General features: G+C 44.3%; 1 protein-coding gene across 1 annotated transcript in view; it reads left to right on the plus strand.

Annotated features, from left to right (window-relative positions):
* Positions 1 to 5,746: 5,746 nt before the first annotated feature.
* Pik3cb (phosphatidylinositol-4,5-bisphosphate 3-kinase catalytic subunit beta) overlaps positions 5,747 to 25,064 on the plus strand; it is a 95,844-nt gene continuing 76,526 nt past the window's right edge. Inside the window, exons 1-2 of the mRNA XM_052189232.1 lie at positions 5,747 to 5,835; positions 23,407 to 23,508. The gene's annotated coding sequence lies outside the window, so the exon portion shown is untranslated. The remainder of the gene's footprint in view (positions 5,836 to 23,406; positions 23,509 to 25,064) is intronic.

Genomic DNA, 25,064 nt, shown 5'->3' on the forward strand with positions numbered 1-25,064 from the left:
CAGAGCCAGCCTGCAGTCCTTCCTTTCTCCCTAAGTAGTTTGTACTCCGTGTAAATTGTTTATTTACGTGGATTATCTTCCTCAAATATAAACGTAATTTAAATTGTAGTTTAGAGAGACTTGTCAACAACAAACAGGGCAGAGCCTTTGTTGATAAATAGTTCACATTCCACAAGGCAGAGGCACACTCGGCCCTCCTGGGTATCAGGCCTCCTCTCTTTGATCCCACTCATTACATATGCTGGCACGAAATGACTTGTAAAGTATCCGATTTATTATCGCTTATGATCCTGTACAGGATGACATCATTCTAGGTCCACAGGTTTACAGGGCCGAGAACTATTTGTTAAACTACAGTGAGAAATGGCCTTCTCATTTTGCTAGGTTGGTTTCTCAGCCTACTTCCTGCCCTTGGAGCTACCCTTGAGGCCTCACTGTCACGCTCTCTAGCCATCTGTCTCCCTGCTTCTGCTTTCTTTCTTCAATGACAGCCATTCCCTCGGTAAATCACAGTCCTCTCATGTGGGTTTTGTTGTTGAGACATAATCTTAGGTTCCAGGCTGGCCTGGAACCCATTATGTCTCAGAAGCTGGCCTTACTTTAGACCCTCCTCCTTCCAGCTCCAAAGCACCAGAATGACAGGTGTGTGCTTATAGACTATGAATGCTTTCTTATGCATATATATGCATATTCAAACTAGACACATTATAGATAGACCACATAAGTGGTCATGATAAAAAATTTCAAGTCATATTAAAAAGGATAACTATAAAAATTAAATCATAGCCAAGCACAATGACTCATAACTGTAATCATCCCAGGCCTCAAGAGGATTTCCATCAGTTCCAGGCCAGCCTGGGCTACATAGCAAGTCCAACCTGGACTGAGACCCTTACTCCAAAAACAAAGCAAAAACAGCTCTACTATTAAATAAGAAGCAAGTTGCAATCAAAGTCTTATAGTATACAAAATTAGAAATTAAAAAAAGAAGTAATTAAAACAAAGCAAACAACAGAAAAAAATTGATTCAAGATAGACATGGTAGCCGGGCAGTGTTGGCACATACCTGTAATCCCAGCACTCTGGGAGGCAGAGGCAGGCATATTTCTGAGTTCGAGGCCAGCCTGGTCTACAGAGTGAGGTGCGTTCCAGGACAGCCAGGGCTACACAGAGAAACCCTGTCCAAAAAAACCAAAACCAAACCAAAAACAAAAAACAAAAACAAACCAAGCCAAGATAGACATAGTGATCAATATCTGCAATCCACTCACTTCCTGAAGATGAGACAGCTGGATTGTTGTGAGTTCAAGTACAGCCAGGATCACCATAAAAAAATCAAACAAACAAACAAACAAAAAAACAAACAGAAAAACAAAATCTGACACTGTCTCAAAAATTCAGTAAAAATAAATAATAAGAAAACCAACCAACAAACTATGGGCTATAGGACAGCAATGACAAGCAGCTTATGAGGCTAAGGGGTGAACCCCAGCACACACCCCTCACCCTCAGGGGCCCAAGTCAGCATTTGTATACTTATAAGGCTGGCCTGGTATCAAGCATTTGTGAAAGCATGCTTTTCTTGCCTGAGCCAAGAAGGGGATGGGGCAGCTTTCTGCTTCATCCTCTCTCTCTCTCTCTCTCTCTCTGAAGCTCCTCCCTCTCTTATCTGTAGGTTTCCTGCTGCGGTTTGTCTGTCTCTGCACAATTAGCTGCTGCCTGTTCTTCCCTTCCCCCCTCCTTTTATTTATTTATTTATTTTTAATTTTTTTATTTCGAGACAGAGTTTCTCTGTGTAGCCCTGGCTGTCCTGGAGCTCACTCTGTGGACCAGGCTGGCCTTGAACTCAGAAACCTGCCTGCCTCTGCCTCCCAAGGACTGGGACCAAAGGCATGTACCACCACTGCCCTGCCCCTCTATGTTCTTTATCTGTCTTTTTCTGTCCCCCTCCTCCAGAGGTTGGTGGCACTAATATGGAGGCTGGATCTTCTTTCCTGGTCTTTGAAGAGAAGAAAGAGAGAGAGGCAGCAGGCCATTGTCGGGGGTAGGACAGGATAAGGTTTCCTTGGCTTTCTCTGGTATGTCAGCTCACCAGCTAGGCTTTCTCCTCCATTCTGGGATAGTAATTAATTTATGCCATGTGCAGTTCTTCCCACCTTTCCACAAAACAAGTTAATGAGAATTGTGATGCACACCTGCAACCCCAGAACTTCAGATATTGAAGGTTGTCAAAATTAATAAAATACACCTCAAACCAAAATACACCTCAAAAACAAACCAGTAGACCGGCCTCCCAGTCACGCTCCTTCCCCCTTCTGGTTCTTCCTGTCTGTCAGCCACTAGGAGCAATATTATACCAAATGTTTACACTAGACTTTTGTCTACTTGAGGAAATCATTGCCAAGTTTGTGTGTGTGTGTGTGTGTCTGTCTGCGTGCGTGCGTGTGTGTGTGTGTGTGTGTGTGTGTGTGTGTGTGTGTGTTTTAAAACAACCCAGAAATTTAGTTCCTCATAGTTCTAGACTCCAAAAGTGATGTCAAGATGTCTGCAAGGTTGGTTCCTTTTAAGGAATGTAAGACACTGCTTTATGTGCTCGTAGCTCCCATGGCTGCTAGTAACTTTAGTGTCCTTAGGTTGTAAAAGATGAATTTCTCTTATATCAACATTCTTTACATTACCTTCTTCTGTTTGTCAAATCACTCTTCTCGATTTTTATTTTTATCTATCTATCTGTCTGTCTGTCTGTCTGTCTGTCTAGTCAGGGTCTCACTATGTAGCCCTGGCTGGCTTGGAACTCACTATGCAGACCAGGCTGGCCTCTAACTTTCCTCCTTCTATTTCTCCACTCTTATTTTTTCTTTTGACAGGATTCCACAGTTTAACCCACGCTCAGGCTTCTTGAGTTCTGGCATTACAGGCTTGCCTTTCATTTGTTTGTTTGTTTGTTTGTTTTTGGTTTTTGGAGACAGGGTTTCTCTGTGTAGCCCTGGCTGTTCTGGAACTCACTCTGTAGACCAGGCTGGCCTCAAACTCAGAAATCCACCTGACCTGCCTCTGTCTCCCAAGTGCTGGGATTACAGGCTTGGGCCACCACCGATGGCTTTGTTTATTTATTTATTTATTTAGTTTAGTTTTTTTTTTTTTTTTTTTTTTTTTTTTTGATTAAAGGTGTGTGCCACCAGGCCTGACCTTGCCTTTTCTTTTATAAGGACACTTATCTTTGGTATTGGGTTGATTCTAAAGGAAGGATGACCTCATTTCCAAGCTCTTAACTTAATTAGACCTGCAAACATTGTTTTTTTCCAGCTAAGGTCACATTCACAGATTCCATAAGGATGTATCTTCGGGATGCATGTACTCCTGATTACGTGTCTCTTTCATTGCTACTTTGGGGATGGGGCAGGGATGGGTGCATGAACCTAGCTTTCTGGGGCTGACAGGCATTTAATCCCTTCCTCTAAAATAACACATGATTTTATTGTATTGAAATTTTTGAAAACGTGAAAATCTAATTGTCTACTCAAATTATTACCCTCTAACCAACCAACCCACTATTCTGTTTGCACCCTTTCAAGCTATTGCGTTTCATTTCAGGCTTGAAGCTTTTAAAACATGCAGGAATACAAATCAAAGCATGAAGGTATAGTCAAACTATTCATATACATCCAAACTCTACTCATTCTTTATAGGTTACTGATGACTAATGGATAAGGTTCTTAGCACCAAAACAATGCAAAGAGGAATACATCACAGAACTCCTTTTTTTAAAGGATGTATTTATTATATTCATATAAATACACTGTAGCTGTTTTCCACACACCAGAAGAGGGCTTCAGATCCTATTACAGATGGTTGTGAGCCACCATGCAGTTGCTGGGAATTGAACTCAGGACCTCTGGAAGAGCAGTCAGTGCTCTTAATCACTGAGCCACCTCTTCAGCCTTTCACAGAACCCTTTTCACACACAGGCTATTCAAAATTTACAGCTGTACAGTCTAATCTCCCAGAGTGGCTTTTCCAAGGACTGCATAGCAATACTACCAGCAAAGAACAGATTAGGCCTAAATCCATTCTTTGTCATAGTATATTCCTATTCTACCATTTCCATCCCCACTACCCACAGAAACTTCACAGGTATTTGACTGGCAAGCTTCTTGTTTTACTCCCCCCCTCTCCGCCCCCCCCCCCCCCCCCCGGTGTCTCTATATCTCTCTGTGTGTGTCTCTGTCTTTTTCTCTCTCCCTAAGGTTTCTCTGTGTAGTCCTAGCTCTCCTGGAATTTGCTTTGTAGACCAGGCTGGCCTCAACTCACAGATCTGCCTGCCCGGCTTGCATCACTGTGCTCAGTGTTTTCATAACCCTTTTCTGCTTGGTCAGAAAGCCACGGCTAGTCTAATGCAAGATACTTTCGCTTCTGTCCTGGGCATGAGACTGACCTTGTGGTGGAGGGGAAGGAAGAAGCTTGGTACAAGGGTTGAGGGTCAACTTGTGAAAGGCCTTTACTGACATTTCTGGTTGTGAGCTCTCTAAATATGCAGGGGAGTTCTATTCATTGGACAACTGAAAAGACCCGGGCTTCACAGTTGGGCTAAGCATTTGATGTCCCAATGCAAAGGACTGAAGCTTCAAAAGCCAGCTCCACATACAATTGCTTGCAGAAACCCCAAACTCGTACAAGTGTGGTGAAATAGGTTAACCTTTGTTTTTTTGGGACAGAGTCTCGGCTATGCAACCTTGCCTCGTCTGCAAGTCACTTAGTAACCTAGCTGGCCTGGCAATGCACCTGCCTTAGGGTCCTGAACGCGGAGTTTTGTAGGCATTAGCTATCACGCTTAATTTTTTTTTTTAAATCACTGAGCTACATTCCCAGAATCAAACTATTGTTTTGCCACCTTGTCTCATTTTCGTTCTACTTGTAGATTCTATTCTAGACTGCTCAAGTACTTGTTTGAATTGTTAGAGTGGCATTAGGTTACAGTAGGTTTACTATAAGTAAACAAAAAGACTCCAAGTATCCCACGCAGGACCTCTTAGGCTATGTGAGTGCCCTACCACTGAGCTCTATCCCTCGCGTCCAAGGTTTGGGTAAAATTCAAGCGTCTCACTAAAGGAAGAGCCATAAAATTTCCCGACAGCAGGAAGACAGAAGCGAGAAAAAAGCGCTGGGCGATGTGTAAGGATTGGCAGTCAAATGTCAGCTGCGGTGGTGCAGAGACGAACACAGAAGTGTTTCAAAGGCTGGACTCTTTAAATCTAAATGATAGTTCACATCGCAGGGAATGGAAAGCCAGCTGGGCCGTGGGAACAAAGGGGTGTCTGCGGAGAAGCGGAATTGGGAGGTGCAGTTTTTCCCGAAGGCGGAGAGCTGGGGTCTGCAGACACCGCAGTGCTTCGCGAGCCAACCCAAGCGCGCCGGCAGCTCAGTAGGAAAGCTGCACAGACAGCCGCACAGGGCGAGGCTGGTGCTACCTCCCCTCGAGGGGTGGGGCCCGGACCAGGCTAGCACGGTGAGTGGGCGGGGCTGCCTGGGGGCGGGCGTCGGGGGATTGGCCCTAGAGGGTGGGCGGGGCCGGAGAGGGGAGGAGAGCCCGGGAGGCTCGCGCGCGCACTCGCGCAGGCGCGGGCACGGCGGTGGCGCGCGCGTGCTCCGTCGGGCGGTGCAGCGGCTGCGACGGAGCCGGCCATGGTCGTGGGCGGTGGGCGGGTGTCGTGTTGAGTCCCGAAGGCAGCAAGAGGCTGGGAGACGGGTATGCGGGTGCCGGAGCCAGGCGGGCACGGCTGCGGGAGCTGCTGACGGCGCTGCGGGATCGGAAGCCGGTGGCGGCGCGCGGGGCAGGTGAGCGCGGGAGGCGGCGCGGGCTGCGGCGCTGGCGACTCGGGCGGGCGCTTCCTGCCCGGCTCGGCCGCGGGCGCGCGGGCTCCGAGGTACGCGGCGCCCAGGCCTCGGGCTGCGGACACCGAGCAGCGGGGGACGCCCAGTGGGAGACCACAGCGATTGCGGAACGGCCCAGCCAGTGTCGGTGCGGACGCCCGGCGGCTGCGGACCCTCAGGTGTCTCGGCGCAGCGTTCGCGGCGCGATTCCTGCCTCTCCGGTTTCGGACCGGTCAGAGTCCCGTGCCGCGGCTAAAGCGTCCCGCGCGGCCTTGGCTGAAATAACCCGGGGAGATGTGAAGCGGGAACTGGGAATACTCACCTCCGGGGGTTGCGGGAGACCGAGCTAACCTCGCTGTAAGTGCTCGGGTGACGGGAGCTTTTGGGAGCAGCTCTCTGCAGCATCCTTGCTGGCTCTAGCTTATTCCTTCGTGGAGGTTGGCATTGGGGGCAAATTTATTTCCGAACCACTCTAGTGTTGCAATTAGCTAGCTCAACTCGAGTTGCTTAATGAAGGAGCCTGTTATCTTACAGCGGCTAGTGTAGTCTCTTCGTAGAATTCTGTAGTTTCTCTCTTGCAAAGGCTGACTTGGAAACCTGTCTTAGGTGGAAACCTGTCTTAGGTACGGAGTGAATTAGTGCTATGAATCCTATCAGAATCACAGTTTACACAACGTGGAGGATGGTGGGACATGTTACCTGACTTGGTTTGGTATTTAACCCACCTGAAGTGACACTTAAATTGTCATTTGTTACAGAGTATAAACACAGGAAGAGTGTGGAAACATACTCCTTTTTTTTTCTGCATTGCTACATCCGAAGGGAGTGACAAGTGCTTTTGTAAACATCATTGTGGGCAGTGTTACTTACTGTCTGGTGAAGTCATCATAATTAAATTAGATGAGTATTTATTTTGAAGTGCTGAATGGATGTTTGGGAATATGAGTCGTAATGAAATCTCCAAGGAGTCTGGGTTTCCAGGAGTTCATTATCACTTGGGGATTTTGGTACTACTTCCGCAAGGTTTTTGTTTGTTTGTTTGTTTTGTTTTGGATTTTTTGAGACCGAACTTTGCGGTGTTAGCCTCCAGGGGTCTGGAACTCACTCTGTAGACTAGGCTGGTTTTGATTCATGCCTCTTTCTCCCTTGTGCTTGGATTATAGAACTCGGCATATCCAGAATAGATGTTAAAAATTAAGTTAGGGTGGCATCCACTTGTCCCATTGCTGGGGAAGGGCACACAAGTGGTTCCTAGGGGTTTGCTGGTGGACCTGCTAACTTAGCAGAATCGAGGCACCCTAGGCCAATGAGAGACCTTACCCCCAAAATATAAGATGTGTGGCGTCTGAGGAACACACACACACACACACACACACACACACACACGGGTTTTTAAAAAAGAAAGCAGAAAGCAGAACTGTGTAGAAAGTCTATAATGTGTCAAAGATCTGATTGCCCAAGTTTTGGAAGGCAAAAATCTGAAATGGTAAAATTGAAATTGTATTCACTAAAGCCAAAAGGATTTAAGAAACATCTTTGGTTTACCCTTGTGATTCACACATGGACTAGGACATTCCACCTTCGGGGTGTTTTTACAAAGTGGAAAAATCAGGTTGGTTTTCTTGTGCCAAAGATCATTGGCCTGACAAGTTGGATGTTGATTTATCTTAATTTTTTTGAACCTAGAGCTTTTGATATTAGGCAAGTGATTTACTTCAGAGCTTACATGTCCCCAGCCTTGTTGTATTAAAAAACAAAACCCAAAACACCCAAAACAGAATATTGCTCAGTCCTCCGGCTGGCCTGTGACTTGCTGTGTAGTTCCCGCTTCTGTCTCTAGACAGTTCTGCTTCTCCCTCCCTTGTGCTGGCATTCACCCTACACCTGTAAACCACGAAAGCCTAGTTTTATGCTGAGCTGGGGAATCGAACTCGGCTTCCTGAATGCTAGTTAAGCACTTCAGTCCTATCTGGGCCACGTCCTGTCTCTGCCTGGGCCTCACTTCCACCGGTGTGTGAGGATTGAGCTCAGGTCTTCACACACAGTAAGATGCCCATAACCAATGTCCCCAGCCCTGATTTAACCCAGGTCTTCACACACAGTAAGATGCCCATAACCAATGTCTCCAGCCCTGATTTAACCCAGGTCTTCACACACAGTAAGAGGCCCATAACCAATGTCCCCAGCCCTGATTTAACCCAGGTCTTCACACACAGTAAGATGCTCATAGCTAATGTCCCCAGCCCTGATTTAACCCAGGTCTTCACACACAGTAAGATGCTCATAGCTAATGTCCCCAGCCCTGATTTAACCCAGGTCTTCACACACAGTAAGATGCTCATAGCTAATGTCTCCAGCCCTGATTTAACCCAGGTCTTCACACACAGTAAGATGCTCATAGCTAATATCCCCAACCCTGTTTTCCTGCTCTGGTTTTTATTTTTTTGCAGGTGGATCAATCCCTAATCAACTTGTTTTGTGAATGTCAGCAAATTATATGGAAAGCAACAGTGAGAATCCTGTAGCCTAGATGATATTTTTTACCCCTCCCAAGACCGGGTTTCTCTGTGTAGCCCTGGCTGTGCTGTAACTGGCCCTGTAGGTGGCCTTGAACTCACTGCCTCCTGGAGTGCTGGTATTAAAGACTGTCCCAACACAGCCCAGTTGTCTGCTTTGTAGGTTGTTGCTCCTGCTACCCACAGTGAAAAGGCTGAGGGTCAGAAGTGACATCTTGGTTTGGCTCTAGACTTTGACCTAAGTCAGAGTCAAAAGAGCTGCCATTGCAGGGATTCTGCCCAGTCTTTCTGAACCTCAGATTTTTAAATGCTAGACATTAGATAAATATGTGGCAGATAGGGAGAGGTGGTTTTGGTGGAGACTGTATGACAGGAGACTCATATGATGGCCAGGAACTTTCCAAGCTTTCTTCCCTCTTTGTTTTCAGCCTCACACCTTGTATTGAAAACATCCCAGATCCCCAGGGCCTCCTGGCAGTCCCTCCCTCTTCATTTCTTTACCTGTGCTCCTCCTGAATGACGCCATTCTCTTCCCTCTAAATATTATCACATGTTGTTGACTCAGATTTTTATCACCAGTCCTGAGCTTTAAGCTTCAGCTACATCTAGACCTATACATTTTGTTTTTAATTTTTTTGGGGGGGAGGGGATCTGGATAGGATGGAGGTTTTGTGGTTCTGGAGATGGAATCCAGCTCCACGGCCTTGCCAGGCAAGTGTTCCAATGTTGAGCTACCTTCTGGCCCCTGGCCCTGTTTCTAGGCATCCTTTTTATTTTATTTTATTTTTAATTTTTTTATTTTTAAAGTTTAATTTATGGCTATGAGTGTTTAGCCTACTCATCTATGTTTGTGAATCATGTGAATGTCAGGCTGTCAGTGGAAGCCAGAAAAGGGCATTGGATGGATCCTCTGGATCTGGATTTGCAGATGGTAAATTTTAGAGGTAAATTTGAAAGGGTTAAAGAACTGGTTATGTGTAGAGTAGAGGGAACGGTGAATGAAGAGATGATTTATGAACGCTACCTATGATCATGACACTTGGGGGGCTGGGTCCAGAGAATCTTCCAGAGCCAGCCTGGGTGGTCCATGAGCTCTCTAGGCTATCGTGACCACAGACAGAGATAGACACTGTCTGAAAAGACCAGAAACTGGACCCAGGTTCTCTGCATCACCAATGGGTCCTCTTGGCAGACAGCCATCCCTTCAGTCCCATTTGTAGGCATTTTAAATGTAATATGGTCAGGACTGGGCATGAATTTAGTGGATAGCATGCTTGCAGGAATTGAGTTTATACTGTGTGTGTGTGTGTGTGTGTGTGTGTGTGTGTATGTATGTGTGTGTGTATACGTGAGTGCACATAATATTAAAATAGAGAGCTCCTAATTCTACTCCCTAACCTCTTTTTTTTTTTTAATTGCTTTGAGACAAGCCTCCTGGAGCCCAAGTTGGCTTCAAACCCCTGATCCCTCTGTGCCCCAAGTGCTGGCACTACAAACGTATATTTCCAGGCCCAGCAACCTGTTCCTTTTATGAGTCTTCCTCACCCCACTTCCTATCCTTGAGTGAAAACTCCGTGGCGATGCATTTTGCTTTGGTTTTTTACACAGTGTCTCTTCTGCTGTGGGACTCACTGTGTATCCAGGCTGGCCTTGAATTCTTGGTGATGTTCCTGCCTGGGTCTTCCAAGAGTTGTGATGACAGGAGTACATCTGCAAGTCCCCTCTTTGCCCCACTGTCCCTTCTACCTACACACCCAGCTCTTTAAGCCTTTCAAATTCACTTCTAAGCTATAGCAAGATCAAATTTTCTCCACATACCTTCTTGCCAGCATCTTTGTTCCTCCTCGATTGTAATTTCTCATTTCTCCTTCTCTCCTGCCCCTCTTCAGCCCTTTCCTCCCTTGCCTTCTATCATATCTTTCTGCTTCAGTGTCTGGTTGTATAGTCCAGGCGGCCCTGAGATTTGTGATTTCCTTGAGTACACCTTCCCTGGTTGGGATTGCATGTGTGCGCTCCACAGCAATCTCTGCCATCCTGCTGTGCCCGTGGCTTCTCGTTAACAGAAGAAGATCCAACTTTATTTTCATATCCTCTGATTGCTTTGCCTACTCTGTTGTCTGTGTCTCTTTCTTTTGAGACAGGGTTTCACTGTGTTGCTCTGGCTGGCCTGGACTTGCTATGTAGACCAGGCTGTCTTCAAGCTCACAGAGATCCACCTCCCTCTCTGACAATGGTGTTTTGGGATCAAAGATGTGAGAACCTTGGATTATATGCATGTATATGTGTGCCAGAAAATGTGTGCGTGTGTGCATGTGTGCGCGCACTCGTGGAAATGTGCATGTGTATCTGTGGCAGTAGTGTGTATAATCTTTTTAATCATTTGTTTCAGCTACCACATATTACTTTATTTGGGGGAAAATGCCTATCATCTGGTTTCTACTGACTATTTCTTGAGAGTGTAGTCATGTTGTATAAAGAGACAAATCATGCAGGATTTCTCCCTGGATCTTCCTGAAATGTCAATCCTGGAAATTGTACAGCAGGTTGGTTAGCAAAGAAGGGTCATAGAAAAATCAGAAGTGGCCTAGGCCTGCAATCCCAGCACCCAGGAGGCTGAAGCAGAGGGGTTGCCATGAGTCAGAGGCTAGCCTGGGCTACTACAGTACCTGACTTTGTCTCAGAAAACGAAAAGCAAAATTTGATGTCTGTAAGTCGATTGTCACAGTAGAAACACGTGTGTGTGTGTGTGTGTGTGTGTGTGTGTGTGTGTGTTGGAATGTAAAGTCTTAGAAGCAGAATAGTCAGCAAACATGAAGTGCAAGGGGAGAAAGACTCTTAGATTCCCCTCTTCCCGTCCCCTGCATTTCCTGGTTGGTCTGGGCTGGCTCTCTAAGGAGATCATGTGCTCCTGAACAGTCCAAAACGTCCCTGTGCACCCTGTGCCCCGTGAGAGGCAGCCTTCAGTGAGAGGAGTCTTCTCTTTTGTTGCCATCAAGGTCTGCCTGTCCTGGTCTTGGCTCCACTCTGGCTTTTGGGAAAGGCTCTAACTAGTGGATTTGTTTTTGCACATATTCCACGATTGTCTCTAGGGTAAATAATTGACTCAAAAGGTTTTAGTCAGTGAAGGAAAGTCAAGGATTAGATGCATGGTTGGGATTAGATGGCCTGTCTCTGCAGCCCTCGCTGTCCTGGAGCTCCATAGGTGCTCATAGGTAGTCAGACCAGGCTAGCCTCAAACTCAGAATAGGGAGATCTGCCTACCTCTGCCTCAAAGTGCTGGGATAAAAGGTGTGCCCACCCACTCTTGGGCGACTAAGGAGCTTTATTTATTTTATTTTTTTCCGAAACAGGGTTTCTCTGTGTAGCCCTGGCTGTCCTGGTTCACGCTGTAGACCAGGCTGGCCTTGAACTCAGAAATCTGCCTGCCTCTGCCTCCCAAGTGCTGAGATGACAGGCGTGCGCCACCAATGCCCGGCTAATTTTTTTTTTTTAGATATACTCTTCATTTACATTTCAAATGTTGTCCCTTTCCTGCCCCCCCCCAAAGTCTCATAACCCATCTCTCCTCCCCCTGTTCCCCAATCAACCCTCTGCTTCCCTGTTCCAGCATCCCATCCCCCCCCCCCCACCTGCGGCGTTGAGCTTTTCCAGGACCAAGGAAGGGCAGCTGTTCCATTTCTTACTTGATTCTAGCCTAATATGCTTAATTTAGTGTTCTATTACTTCTTCAGAAAATATATAAATCCTTGATTGGTTTTTCTGGGGACTTGGGGAGAGAAGGGCAGGGTCTCTAGCCTAGGCCAGCCTGGAACTCATAGCTGTACAATGTTAGGATCAGTATGTGGCCTATAAAATAGCTCTTATAATATTGAGCAGATAACCTGAAGTTTGGGTCCTTAACCAGGAAAAATATACTGCTGAAATCTAACAGTCCTTTTTCTTGTGGTGTCGTCATAATCCAGGTTTTCAGGTTCCAGTTGCCCTGTGGCTTGGATTGTCTAGTGCGAAGGCCACCGGGGAGACCACCAGGCAAGTGATCATTTGCCATAGACAGGAATGTGATCCTGATTATCCGAGCCTGAACTAGAGGATTAAGTAGATTAAAAGAAATCAGGCAGTAATCCAGAAGCTTTATTTTAAACTACAGTTTACCCACATTCCTGACCATACTTTGTCCCTGGGCAGCTCTCATAACTAAGAATACTTTCTAACTGTATTCTCTTCACAAACTGTACTTTTCCTGTTGTTTGAAGTAATGGCAGTTGTGAAGTGGGGAAAAGATGGAAGACATTCAAGTAGTTAGATGACCAACCTGCATTGCCCACATAATTTGGTGCTGACTGTGGTGGACCACAGTGATCCTTAGGCTGAAGACCAGAATTCCATGAATTCCTTACCTGCTGAGGCACTTAGAGGCATTTTCTGTGGCTGTCAGCAAGAGGTCAAAAGTCCATTTGGATACCTTTTTATATCATTAGTTTAAACAATTGAGATTTTCAGATCTGAACAACTGACCTTTAAGATGATCTGAATTATAAATGTAATCAAAGTTGGAGTTTGCTTTATTTAAAATAATCTGTGGCAGTTTTCATAGAAATTAAATACCCTGAAGGCCTGCCTGCCACCTGAAGTAGGAGAGATACTCCCACACCTCAGGCAAGGTGTTAGGCTGGAGTTCAAGTTGGCCTGACTTGTGATCCTCTTGCCTTAGCTTCTGGTTGAGAGATGTTGTTTTTAAGGCTAGATCACCACTACGTCACACAGATTTCATATAATAGCTCAATAATTTCCATCAATTAGTTGACATAGGTTTAAAGTTACTGGTTTTGCAGTGTTGGGAATGGAATCCAGGGCTTTCTGTGTGCTGGGCGAGGCCTTAAACATCAAGCCACACCCTCACTTCCACATTATTCTTGGTTTTTTTTTTGTAGTGGGGCCTTATGGTTTAGCTAAGGTTGTTCCAGAGTCAGGACAACCTTCTCCCCTTCCTGGGTACCTCCACACCCAGTCCGTTAACTCATGCCGAATGACTTCACCTTTATTCTAGTATTTTATTTTGTGTTATTGAGTGTGAACCCAAGCCTCATGCACACTGACCACTAGACACACCTCGGCCCTCTCTCCGTCCGTGTCTTGAGGAACTTGTGAGTGGAAGGTTCTCAGGCTGCCTCTGTGGTGATGAGTCACTAATCAGGCTTGACACTTGCTGTGTTTGGGGCAGAGTGAGGTGGTGGTGGTGTGGTGGTGCTTGGAGACAGTCTTGCTATGTAGACCTGACAGACCTCGCTGCTACTCTTGCCTAGTTTGAGTACTGGGGATTGAACCCAGGGCCTCGTGAGGGCTAGGCAAGCATCCTACCAAGTGAGTCATTGGCTCGTATTTTGCTTTAGTTTTAGAGACAACATCTCACATAGTTTAGGCTGACCTCTAACTGCTGCTGAGCCTACAGTCAAGCCCCTGCTCCCCTGCCTCTACCTCCCTTGGCTGGCATTACTGATGCTTCCTACTGTGCCTAGCACCAGCTTCCTCTTATGACCTCTACCTCTTTAAGCTGTGCATATAGCGTGTTAGAAAAAACTCCCAAGTGTCTCCTACTGTGGGGGACTAGGCAGACTAACAACAAATGCTTATTGGATGCTTATTTACATGTCAGGCCATGATAAGTGCTTTCTGTAGTTTTTGTAACAACTCTCTAGTGAAGGTACTAGTGACATCACCACCAAGGAAACTGGAATTTCAGGTTACATGTCAAATGGAGCAAAGTTTTTGAGTATTAGAGTCACGTGTAAGAAAAAATACTGCTTTATGTGTGTGGATCTTTTTTATTATTTATTTTTATTTCATTTGCACTGGTGTTTTGCCTGCATGTATGTCTGTATGTAGGATCCTCTGAAATTGGAGTTACATTGAGACAGTGTTCTTAATTGCTGAGCTATCTCTCCAGCTCTGAGAGTCAAATTAAAAAGTATGTATTGAAGTATGCAAAGTGTTTTTCCTGCATCTTTGTCTGTATCACGTGTGCCTATTGCCTATGGAGCCAGAAGAGTGTTCAGGTGTTATAGGTTGGGAGCGGCCATATGGGTGTTGGGAATTGATCCTGAGTTCTCTGGAAGAGGAGCCAGTGCTCTTAATCTCTGAGCCATCTATCTAGCCGCATGAGAATCAGGTCTTTAACTCTAGGTCTGTCTGATTTTCTGCTCTCCTTCCCTGAGTAGCTGCATATGTAGCCCAGGCTGGCCTGCTCTTCCTCCCACACCAAGCCATTGCCATCCTCCTCCTCCTCATCACCACAGCTGTGCTTGTTTTGAACCTAGGGCTTCATGCATGTTAGGAAACACGCTACCACTGAGTTACAGCCTCGGGTCTTTTTGTTTTTTTAATTTTTTTATTTTTTTAACTTTTCGAGACAGGGTTTCTCTGTGAATCCCTGGCTGTCCTGGAACTCACTCTGTAGACCAGGCTGGCCCAGAACTCAGAAATCCACCTGACTCTGCTTCCCAAGTGCTAGGATTAAAGGCGTGCACCACCACCACCCAGCTCAGCCTCAGGTCTTAAATATGATTACTTTTGTTCTGTGTTTTGAAAGTCAACATCACACTGTAGCATAGGCTGTCCTGAAACTTGGGGTAATCCTCTAAACTTAGTCTCCTAAGTGGTGGCATTACAGGTGTAAGGCACCGTATCAGTTTTTGTTTGTTCATTTAGTATTTTTTGTTTTGTTTTCTTTTGATACAAAGGATTTTATTATGTGGCCCTGACTATTCTGGAACTCTCTACTACATAGGCCCGGGTGGTTTCGGACTCTCAGAGACCTGCCTCCAGAGTCTGAGGTTGAAAGGCGTGCACCACCACACCCTGGTCATTTATTTATTTATTGTGGTATTTTTTTCTGGTAACCATTGTAGCAGCTCTATACTTCTTGGTCTGTTTTCAAGTATATTTACTCCAGCTTACTTCTGCGTAGGTCCTACAGGCCCAGGGTTTTGTGCATGGGAGGTAAGTGCTCTGCCACTGAGCTAGTCCTTCCCCCCCACCTCCACCCCCACCCCCCCATTTAAAAATAATTAACTTATTTTTAAAGGCAGTTTAATGATCCGGGTGTGGTAGCTTATACCTGTGGTTCCAGCTATGGCTTCCTCCTGGGTTCCAGGCCAGTCAGAGCTACATACATAGTGAGACCCCGCTATCGCCACCCTCTGCAAATAAAAACCTCCTAATCTTAAATGTAGCATGTTAGCATAGTTAAATATGTGTGCAGATCAATGGAAGGGTCTTGGGTCAGAAGGCCTTGAGAAGTTGTTGTTTTCTCATTTGGCTTTGTTGTTTTTGTCTTGCTGACTTGCTTGATTTTCCTGAGCTTAATCTTAAAAGTTCTGGGCTTAGAAGAAGTAAACAGATTTGTTGTTGAAGAGATGAACCAATGAAATACAATAGACAGGCCCTGAAGTGTAATTGATAAACTATTTACTTTAAAAGGTGAATAGAGCACTGGGTGGTGCTTCACCCTAAGCTGTGGAGGCAGAGGCTGGCTGGCGGACTTTTGTGAGTTCAAGGCCAGCCTGGCCTACAGAGCGAGCTTCTGAGCTTCTGAACCGCCAGGGCTACACAGAGAGACCAAAACAACAACAAAGCAAACACTTGCAATGTTAGATCTTTTTTTTTCTTCCTTTTATTCATGTTTCAGAAAGGAGAGGACTTGCTAACATCACACCTGTTGTTAATAGTACTTAGGTCCATAAGGGAGTTTCCTTTTCTTTGCTGTTTTTATTTTACAGATTGATTTTTATCATTTGAAATTGTGTGTGTGTGTGTGTGTGTGTGTGTGTGTGTGTGTGTGTGTGTACCTATTTACATGTGGGTGTGTGCATGTGACTGGAAGGCAGAGACATTGGATCCCCTGGAGCTGGAGATATGGATGATTGTGAGTACTGAAGTTAATATATCTTTTTCTCAGTCTATGTAGACATTATTATTCTGTGGACTTAATTAAGTAGATAGTCATCATAATCCTGATTTGTTTATTTCCTTATTGTCAATATTATTATCAATACTGGATCTGGGTCTTTTGTAACATTGTGGGTTTCTTGTAGTCCAGACTGGTCTCAAACTCTGTAACAGGTGAGATTTACTCTGAGTTCCTGATTTTCCTGCTTCTATCTTCTAAGTGTTGGGATTGAAAGTATGCCTTTATTCATAGGGGATCTTTTTTTTAAATAAAGATTTATTTATTTATTATATGTAAGTACACTGTAGCTATCTTCAGACACTCCAGGAGAGGAAGTCAGATCTTGTTATGGATGGTTGTGAGCCACCATGTGGTTGTTGGGATTTGAACTCAGGACCTTTGGAAGAGCAGTCTGTGCTCTTAACCACTGAGCCATCTCTCTAGTCCCATAGGGGATCTTCTAAAGGCTGCTTATAGTATTTCTTGGAACAGTGGTTCTCAATTGAATATCAGTATTTACATTACAGTTCATAAAAGCATAATTATAGTTATGAGTGGCAATGAAATAACTTATGGTTGGGTTCACCACGGCTGAGAACTGCTGCTTTGGAAGAAGTAACTGCAGAAATGATCTTCCACTTCTGTATCCCAAGTGTTTTGTTCTTAAGTATGTAACATGAACCCCAGCAGAAATAAGTGTTTGGTTGTTGTTTTTTTTTTATTTTACTTATTTGTATGTGTCTGCATAAGTGGACTGGACTCTGGGTCTCATGGTTTCAAAACACAAGTCCTCTTAACCACTGAGATGTCATCTCTCCAGCCCAGAAATTAAGATTTCCTTCTGATAATCTGTATTTAATTTATTCAAGGTACTAGCTCACATGTATGAGCAAAGGAGAAAAAAATACGAATATGTCTGTGTACATAGACATTAAGTAAGTAACTAGATGTGCTAAGGAAAATGTGGGAGCAATATTGCTTTGTCTGTAAATGGTCTGACCATGGTGCGGGCCTTTCCAACACTGCATGCACTGTTGGTGAGTTGACTGATTAGGATATAAATCATTGCAATGCCAGATTCGGTCCAAGGGGTTGAGGCTTCCTTGGTACATGAGTCGAAGACTTTCTGCACCTCACAGTACACAGTTGCTGCATTTAGAGCTTCATCTTACAGTAGAGAACAGAGGCGTAGAGGAGGCGTCAGCTGTGCTGAAGGCTGCAGCGCCCGGGGTTGCGGGGGAGGGCTCTCTCGGCTAGTGTGTCACCTCGCTCCAATTTTCCAGGCCCTTTCTGTAAATGATTTATTTTCCTTGGAACGAGTGTTCATATATTTAGCGAATATATCTCGGTATATTGGTAGATATGTTTGTTTATCACATTTATTTTGGTGCCTGTGCATGTTACTGAGAATGGAACAGCATGCACCCCCACACTGCTACTGTGGTAGATCCCAGCCCAATTTTTAATATTAACTTATTTCATTTATTTTTGGTGGTAGTGATCCGTCACTCGGGTCATGTCTGCCCCCTCCACTGACCCCCCCCCACACACACTAGCTCCATTTATTTTATTACTGTACTTTGATGAACGTTTCAAGTACTCACGCATTTATTTCACCGACACCAGATACTTGTATTCTCTTAGTCCCCAATTGTGGGCTTGGTTCTCCCACCCCTTTAAGAACAGCGGTGCGATTGTTTCTGGGCAGAGGTGGATGCTTTTTCCGGCAGGGGACTGGAGCTGTGGGTGTTCAGAGTTGAGTTGCGGTTTGGGGTCAGCTTTCCTTGCTGCCGTAGGGCAGAACTTTGAAGGTCTGATCTACTGTGTCATGCCAGGTCTGAATGTATTCTTTATTCTACAGCTGGCATCGTTGTCAATTTATCATGAGTTTTCTTTTATACATTTCTGTTACCTAAAGAGTTGGTTGTGGGAATGTTTGCCCCATGCACATACACTTTCAACATTAGAGCCTGTGAGTTTTTTCCTGTATTGACTTGTTCATGGAACATTTGTTGAGAGGATGTGTTTATGCTATGTGAGGCATTGGGGATACAAACAGATGAAGGTTCAAGAGAGACCCAGTAGACTGGTGTGGCGCGTGCACTCAGGAGGCAGATAGGTGTGTCCCTAAGTTTAAGGCTAGCCTGGTTTCATAGTGAGATCCTGCCTTAAAAAAGGTTTTATGGGGCTGGAGAGATGGCTCAGTGGGTAAGAGCACCGACTGCTCTTCCGGAGGTCATGAGTTCAAATCCCAGCACCCACATGGTGGCTCACAACCATCTGTAAAGAGATCTGACACCCTCTTCTGGTGTCTGAAGACAGCTACAGTGTACTTACCTATAATAAATAAATAAATCTTAAAAAAAAGGTTTTATGGACTAGAGGGATGTTTCAGTGGTTAGGAGCACTGATTTGTCTTCCATAAGACCTGGATTTGATTCCCAGCGCCCACATGGCAGCTCACAACAGCCTGTGACTCCAGATTTGGGGGATCCCACACCCGCTTCTAATCCCCTTGGCACCGGGCACATATGTGGTACACAAACATACATGCAGGCAAAAGATTCATGTGTGTGTGTGTGTGTGTGTATGTATGTGTATGTGTGTGAATAAAAATAAAAATCCAAGTATGGTGGAGCCTGCCTTTAGCACTTGGGTGAAGGATCAGGAGTTGGTCCTTAGAGTTGAGACAAGCTCAGGGCACAGGAGGCCCTGTTAAAAAACCCTCACAAACATTTTCTGCTGTTGTTTGAGAGGGTTTTTTGCTGTTGTCTTTCGATGAGACCCTGGTTGGTTCATAATTCCATATGTGTAGACCAGGCTATCCTCAAACTCAGAGATCTCTCTCTGCCTCCTGAATTCTGGGATTAAAGGCTTGCATAACCATGTTTGGCCAAAAAAGTTTTAATGTAAAAATTTGCGATTATTTTATATGAATACTTGATTAAGATAATATTACCTGCTAAAAATATAAAGTATCAATTAGTAAAAATAATTTTAATGGGGCAGGGATTACAACCCAATAGTAGAGTTCTTAATTGCCATGTTCAAGGCCCTGTGTAAGACTACAAAATAGAACAAGAAAAAAATTAATAACATTTGTCTTCTTTTAGGGTAGGATCTCATTGTAACCGTGGTGGGTCTGGAACTTGCTTTGTAGACCAGGCTGGCCTCAGGCTTGCAATGATCCTCCTGCTGCCTCTAGCATGGCAGGAGGGCAGGCTTTCAGCACTATGCTTAGCAGTCCCGGTAAATACGAAAAGTAGTTTCAATTACAATTTAGGAAATAGCAGTTGACAGAACCTATATGATAAACAAGTTTCTTGGGTCCTAAATTTATCTCTTTAATTTTGAAATGGATTATTTACATCTCCTGGGTTCAAACACCACAGCCGTGCCTCCGCCCCCTGAGGACTGAGGTTGCAGCTGTGGCCACCACATCTGGCTTCTTGCTCTCCTGACTCCTAACCCCTTTACTCAGTGGAGAGCGGGCTGCTTGGTCTTTCTCTTTGGGGCTTCCTTTCATTCAAGATACTTGCATGACCCCTAGAATGTAAGCATATGAAATACATATATGTTATACAAATCAAAGATTTATTGATAGTAATACATTTATTTTAAAATAATTCTTTGGTATATAGTTATTTTTCTTATGTATTAAAGATAAAAACAAAATTTCATACTAACAGGTAGATGTGCTTGCTAATTTTTAATGTACAGGGCCACTTCAAAAGTTACTGAAAATCATGATCTAATCCTAAGCCAAAAATCTATGTAGCCATTTTTGTTTATGAAACCTGAGTCAGCAACTCAAAAAATGACTTTAATAATTACCACCCGCCCTCACAGATTTATACATGTGAAAAATGTATTCTGGTGGTAAGTCACCTAAATAGAACTTGTTTTTGTTTTTAAAACAGGGATGTCTTGGAATGCTCTATGTAGACCAGACTCATCTCAAACTCAGATATCCACCTGCCTCTGCCTCTCGGGTTAAAGGTGTGTGTTAGGAGGGCTGGGGACAGAAGAGAACATTTAACACAATCTAAAGATACACTAAACCTGCACTTACATGCTGAGGAGTTACAGTAGGAAATAACTGAAAGTGTTTACTTTCCATACTTAAATTGCTATGCTTGTAAGAGCAGAAAGCCTCGTATACACGGGAAGGAAGCCATCCCTGCAGTCGTCACAGCCAGGAGCCGAGATGCTCGAGCTGGCATGATGACCGCCGTGCACTGCACAGCGCTCTTGTTGCTTTCAGAGCCAAGGCTGCGCAGTCCCCTGACGCAGTGCAGCACAAGCTGCAGAAACGCAGGCGTCCATTTGGTCATTTCCATGTTCATAGACATTTTACTGTTGCCAATTTTTCTGTGATCCCCAGAAAAACCCTATATGGAGCCATAACCCCCCAGTTTAAGAAGCTGGGTTCTAGAGGCTGGAGAGATGGCTGAGTGGTTAAGAGCTCTGGCTATCAGAGGACCCTGATTCAATTCCCAGCACCAACATGGCACCTCACCCTGGACAAGGTACTGGCAACTCCAGTACCAGGGCTTCTGCCACCCTCCTCACACAGAAATACCTGTCGTCTTTAAAACACCAATGCACATAAGATAAACAACATTTTTATTTTTGTAAATATTTGCACATATATATGTTTATGTATGTATACACATGCATGTCTGCACACATACAACACATACACACAGAGGAGAGAGAGAGAGAGAGAGAGAGAGAGAGAGAGAGAGAGAGAGAGTTTTGTTAAAATCTTATTCCCAGCTTCCTATGTTTAAAAATAGGTAAATTTTAGTTCATTGTCATAAACAGACAATACCTCACATGATAAATTGGACAACAGTAAGAGGGGATGGGGACCACCTGTGTTTGTGGCACATGTGTGTGTACACCCTCATGTTTATTCAAGTGTGTATATGTGAAGAGTTCAAAGTCATTGTAGGCTATGTGAGACACTGCTTTCAGAAACCAAGAAGAAGGAAGAGTGTGTGAAAAAGTCAGTTCAGCCTGTTGCTAGTGCGTGCCTGGAAGCTGAGGTTGGGAGGTTGAGGCAGGAAGTCTGGGCCAGAGAAGTCAAGTCCAGCCTTGGAAATGGGTTGAGCTACTGAACTACAGATGGTGAAATGGAGCCAGCCAGCCAGTTGGTAGGGCTGGGGGATTTTCCTAGGGAGGTGCTGGGGTCAGTCTGATTTGTTGGGTTTTTTGGCATAGGGTCTCGTGTAGCTCAGACTGGATCCACATTCACTGTATAATTGAGGATGATGTTATTAATTATAAGTGTATTGTACCAGGGTAGACAAATAACACCTGTCCACTTAATAGACTTAATAGAGAGTTAGTGTCTTTTTCTTTCCTTTCCTTTCCTTTTTCCTTTTTCCTTTCCGTTTTCCTTTTTCCTCTTTCCTCTTTTTCCTCTTTCCTCTTTCCTCTTTCCTCTTTCCTTTCCTTTCCTTTCCATTCCATTCCATTTTTTTTTTTAAGACAGGGTCTCACTGTGTAGACCAGGTTGGCCTCAGATTCGGAGATTTGATTGACTCTGCCTCAAGGTGCTGGGATTAAAGACATATACCATCAAACCTTGAATTAGTGTCTTGAGTGTGGCTGACACCATGCGCATGTCATCTGTGTAGTTACACAGGGCTCCTTACCTGAAGGGGAACTGTGCATAATCTAATGCTAAGCCATCTCTGTCTTGAAATTCCTAATTTTTGAATGAGTAGACCTGCATCATTCATTGATTCACTCATTTTGAGACTGGGTCTCAACTCTGTAGCCCTGACTGGCCTCAGACTCACAAAGATCCACGTGCTCCTGCCTCCTGGGTTCTAGGATTAAAGGTGTGAGTCACCATGCCTGCTTTACTTACTAAATTTTATTTTATTTTATGTTATGTTATTTTGTTTTTTTGGATTTGTTTTTTTCGAGACAGGGTTTCTCTGTATAGCCCTGGCTGTCCTGGAACTCACTCTGTAGACCAAGCTGGCTTTGAACTCAGAAATCTGCCTGCCTCAGCCTCTCAGAGTGCTGGGATTACAGGCGTGTGCTACCACCCGGCTAAATTTTATTTTTAGTTAGATTTTTGCCTGTCCTTAGGTATGTGCACAGGAATGCAGGTGCCTTCAGAGGCCAGAGGTGCTTGATTTCCCCAGAGCCGGAGTTAGCTGCCTGGTATTGGTACTGGAACTCAAACATTTTGGGTTCTCTGGAAGAGCAATATTAAAATTTTTTTCTCCAGCACTAGACATTCTTATAGAGATAAGAGGTTTACATTTAGAATTAGCCAGTTGAACTGTGGTGATCCCTGCTGTGACAGGGTCCAGAGAATCATAGTCAGGATCTAGTTGGATGGATGCTGTCTTCTTCCCTTAGGTTGAACACAGGGGGTTGACCTGGGTGATATCCGTGTGAGCACCGGCTTTCACATCCTGTTTGATCTGGTGCTTGCTTGGCCTTGATGTATTCAGTGAGCATAAGTGTCATTGTCTTCTCTTAGTGGTCAGAAGACAGCTCATGACCACTAGTCATGGTCACTTAGCATAGTGGTTAAGTTGTCTTCTCCTGTGAAACGACTGTTCAAGGCCTCCGGAGCTGTAGTGGAAATGGGTCACCAGAATGGACGCAGACAGGTGGACTGTCAGTCTGCTCTTGTTCTGTACCCTTGGTATCCTTAGGTTTAGACACAGTTCCTTGTAGAACCATCTTGGGAAAATGGTCTTACATTTTGTTGTTGCTTTTAATTTTTATTTTATTTTTTTGAGACAGGGCTTTACTGTATATCCCTGGCTGGCTTGAGGGGTCTTGCATTTTTATTTTTTACTACATTCTATAACTTATTTACTTAGATTTGATCTTGAATATATAAACCCACTAGTAAATGTCTCAAAGCTGAGAACATTGGAACACAGATCCTAAACATAATAAAATTTAACCTTGGTAGATCTTTCAGCCAATGTGTTAAATTGTGTGTGGCTATAAACAGTCAGTTGACACACAGGTAGTAAACATTTAACACTGTCCATTTTGATTAATACTTTCTGTCTTCAACCTTTTATTTTGCAGTCCATCTTCTAATCTGAAAAAGTCTTCCATGACTAATTCACACTTAAAAATAAGTTATATCATATATTCCTAGAAGACTGAAATGGGGGCTGTTATTTTGAGGTAAGTGTCCAATTTTGTAGATTTTATTTCTTAGTCCTTTACAAAGTTGAATATAGAAGGAAAGTATGAATATTGGTTAGCTTCTAATTCTTTTTCTAATCTCTTGAGACCTGGTTTGTATTTTGGGTCCCTAAGCCTCACTTTAAGGTAGACTGAGACCTAGGGTTGCTTAGTTCAGAGGGGTTTGTGTGCTTGCTTGCTTCTGTTTGTTTGATATTTTAGTCCAAGCTGTTCTGAAATTGACCACAAAGCACAGGCTAGGTTGGAACTCAAGCTCCTTCAGTCTCCAGAGTACTGGGATCACAGCAGTGAGACTAATACTCAGTGAAGGTGATTTTTATTATTTTTGTTATTGGTTTTTGGAGACAGGGTTGCTCTGTGTATCCCTGGCTATCCCTGAACTCATTTTGTAGACCAGGCTAGCCTCAAACTCACAGAGCTATGCCTGCCTCTGCCTCCCAAGCCCTGGGATAAAAGGCAGGTACAATGGTATACCTGCCTTATTATTTGTTTAAATAAAGATTTATCAAGCGATAGCATTGCCGAGAGTACAGTTAACAAAAGAGACAGATAACAAAAGAAAAACAGATTGCTGTTATTAACCTATGAGTTTGAACACTTTTTAAAAAAAATTTATGTGTATGGTTGGTTTATCTGAATGTATGTGTACGGTGTTTTCTGAGGCCAGGATGTGTCAGGTCCTTTGGAACTGGAGTTGTAGCCAGTTGTGAGCTACTTTATTAGGGTGGGAATTAGACTTCGGTCCTCTGGAAGAGCAGCCAGTGCTCTTAACCTCTGAGTTATTTCTCCAGCCTCCAAGTTTGGACACTTCAGAAGCTGGATAAGTTTTACTGATTCATTGCGCTTTTTGGTGTAACAGTACTGGGACATGAAGGGTGAGGAGTGCTCCTTCACACAGCCCCAACTCTACCAATCCTTTGTGTTTTGTATGCATGCATACCTGTGCAACACTTGCCTATGAAGGCCAGAAGAGGGCATCATATCCCGTGGAATTGGAGTGATGGACAGTTGTAAGCTGCTATGTAGATGCTAGAAATTAGGCTGGGTCCTCTGGAAGAGTAGCTGGCTCACTTAACCACTGAGCCATCTCTCCAACCCCATTCATCTGTTTGTTTGTTTGTTTGTTTGTTTGTTTGTTTTGAGACAGTGTCTCACTCTTGCTGTAATTGTAATGGTTTGGAACTAGCTTAGATTAGACTGGCTTCACACTCAAAGAAATCTGTCTCTGCCTCCTGAGTGCCAGGGTTAAAGGGGTTAAAATCGTGCAGCATTTATGTCTGGCTGATAGGCTTTTAAAGCAATCAAATTAGGGAAATTTTGAAGAATGATCAGAGTGAGTCAGGGAGAGTAATAAAACGTACCTATTAGGCTTTGGAAAGCCTAATACTTAAAAGTTGCTTTTGGTTTCTCTCTCTCTCTCTCTCTCTCTCTCTCTCTCTCTCTCTCTCTCTCTCTCTTTCTCTCTCTCTCTCTCTCTCTCTGTGTGTGTGTGTGTGTGTGTGTGTGTGTGTGTGTGTTTGTTTTCGAGACAGGGT

Source organism: Apodemus sylvaticus, chromosome 7, assembly GCF_947179515.1.
Source record: "Apodemus sylvaticus chromosome 7, mApoSyl1.1, whole genome shotgun sequence".
Classification (NCBI taxonomy): domain Eukaryota; kingdom Metazoa; phylum Chordata; class Mammalia; order Rodentia; family Muridae; genus Apodemus; species Apodemus sylvaticus.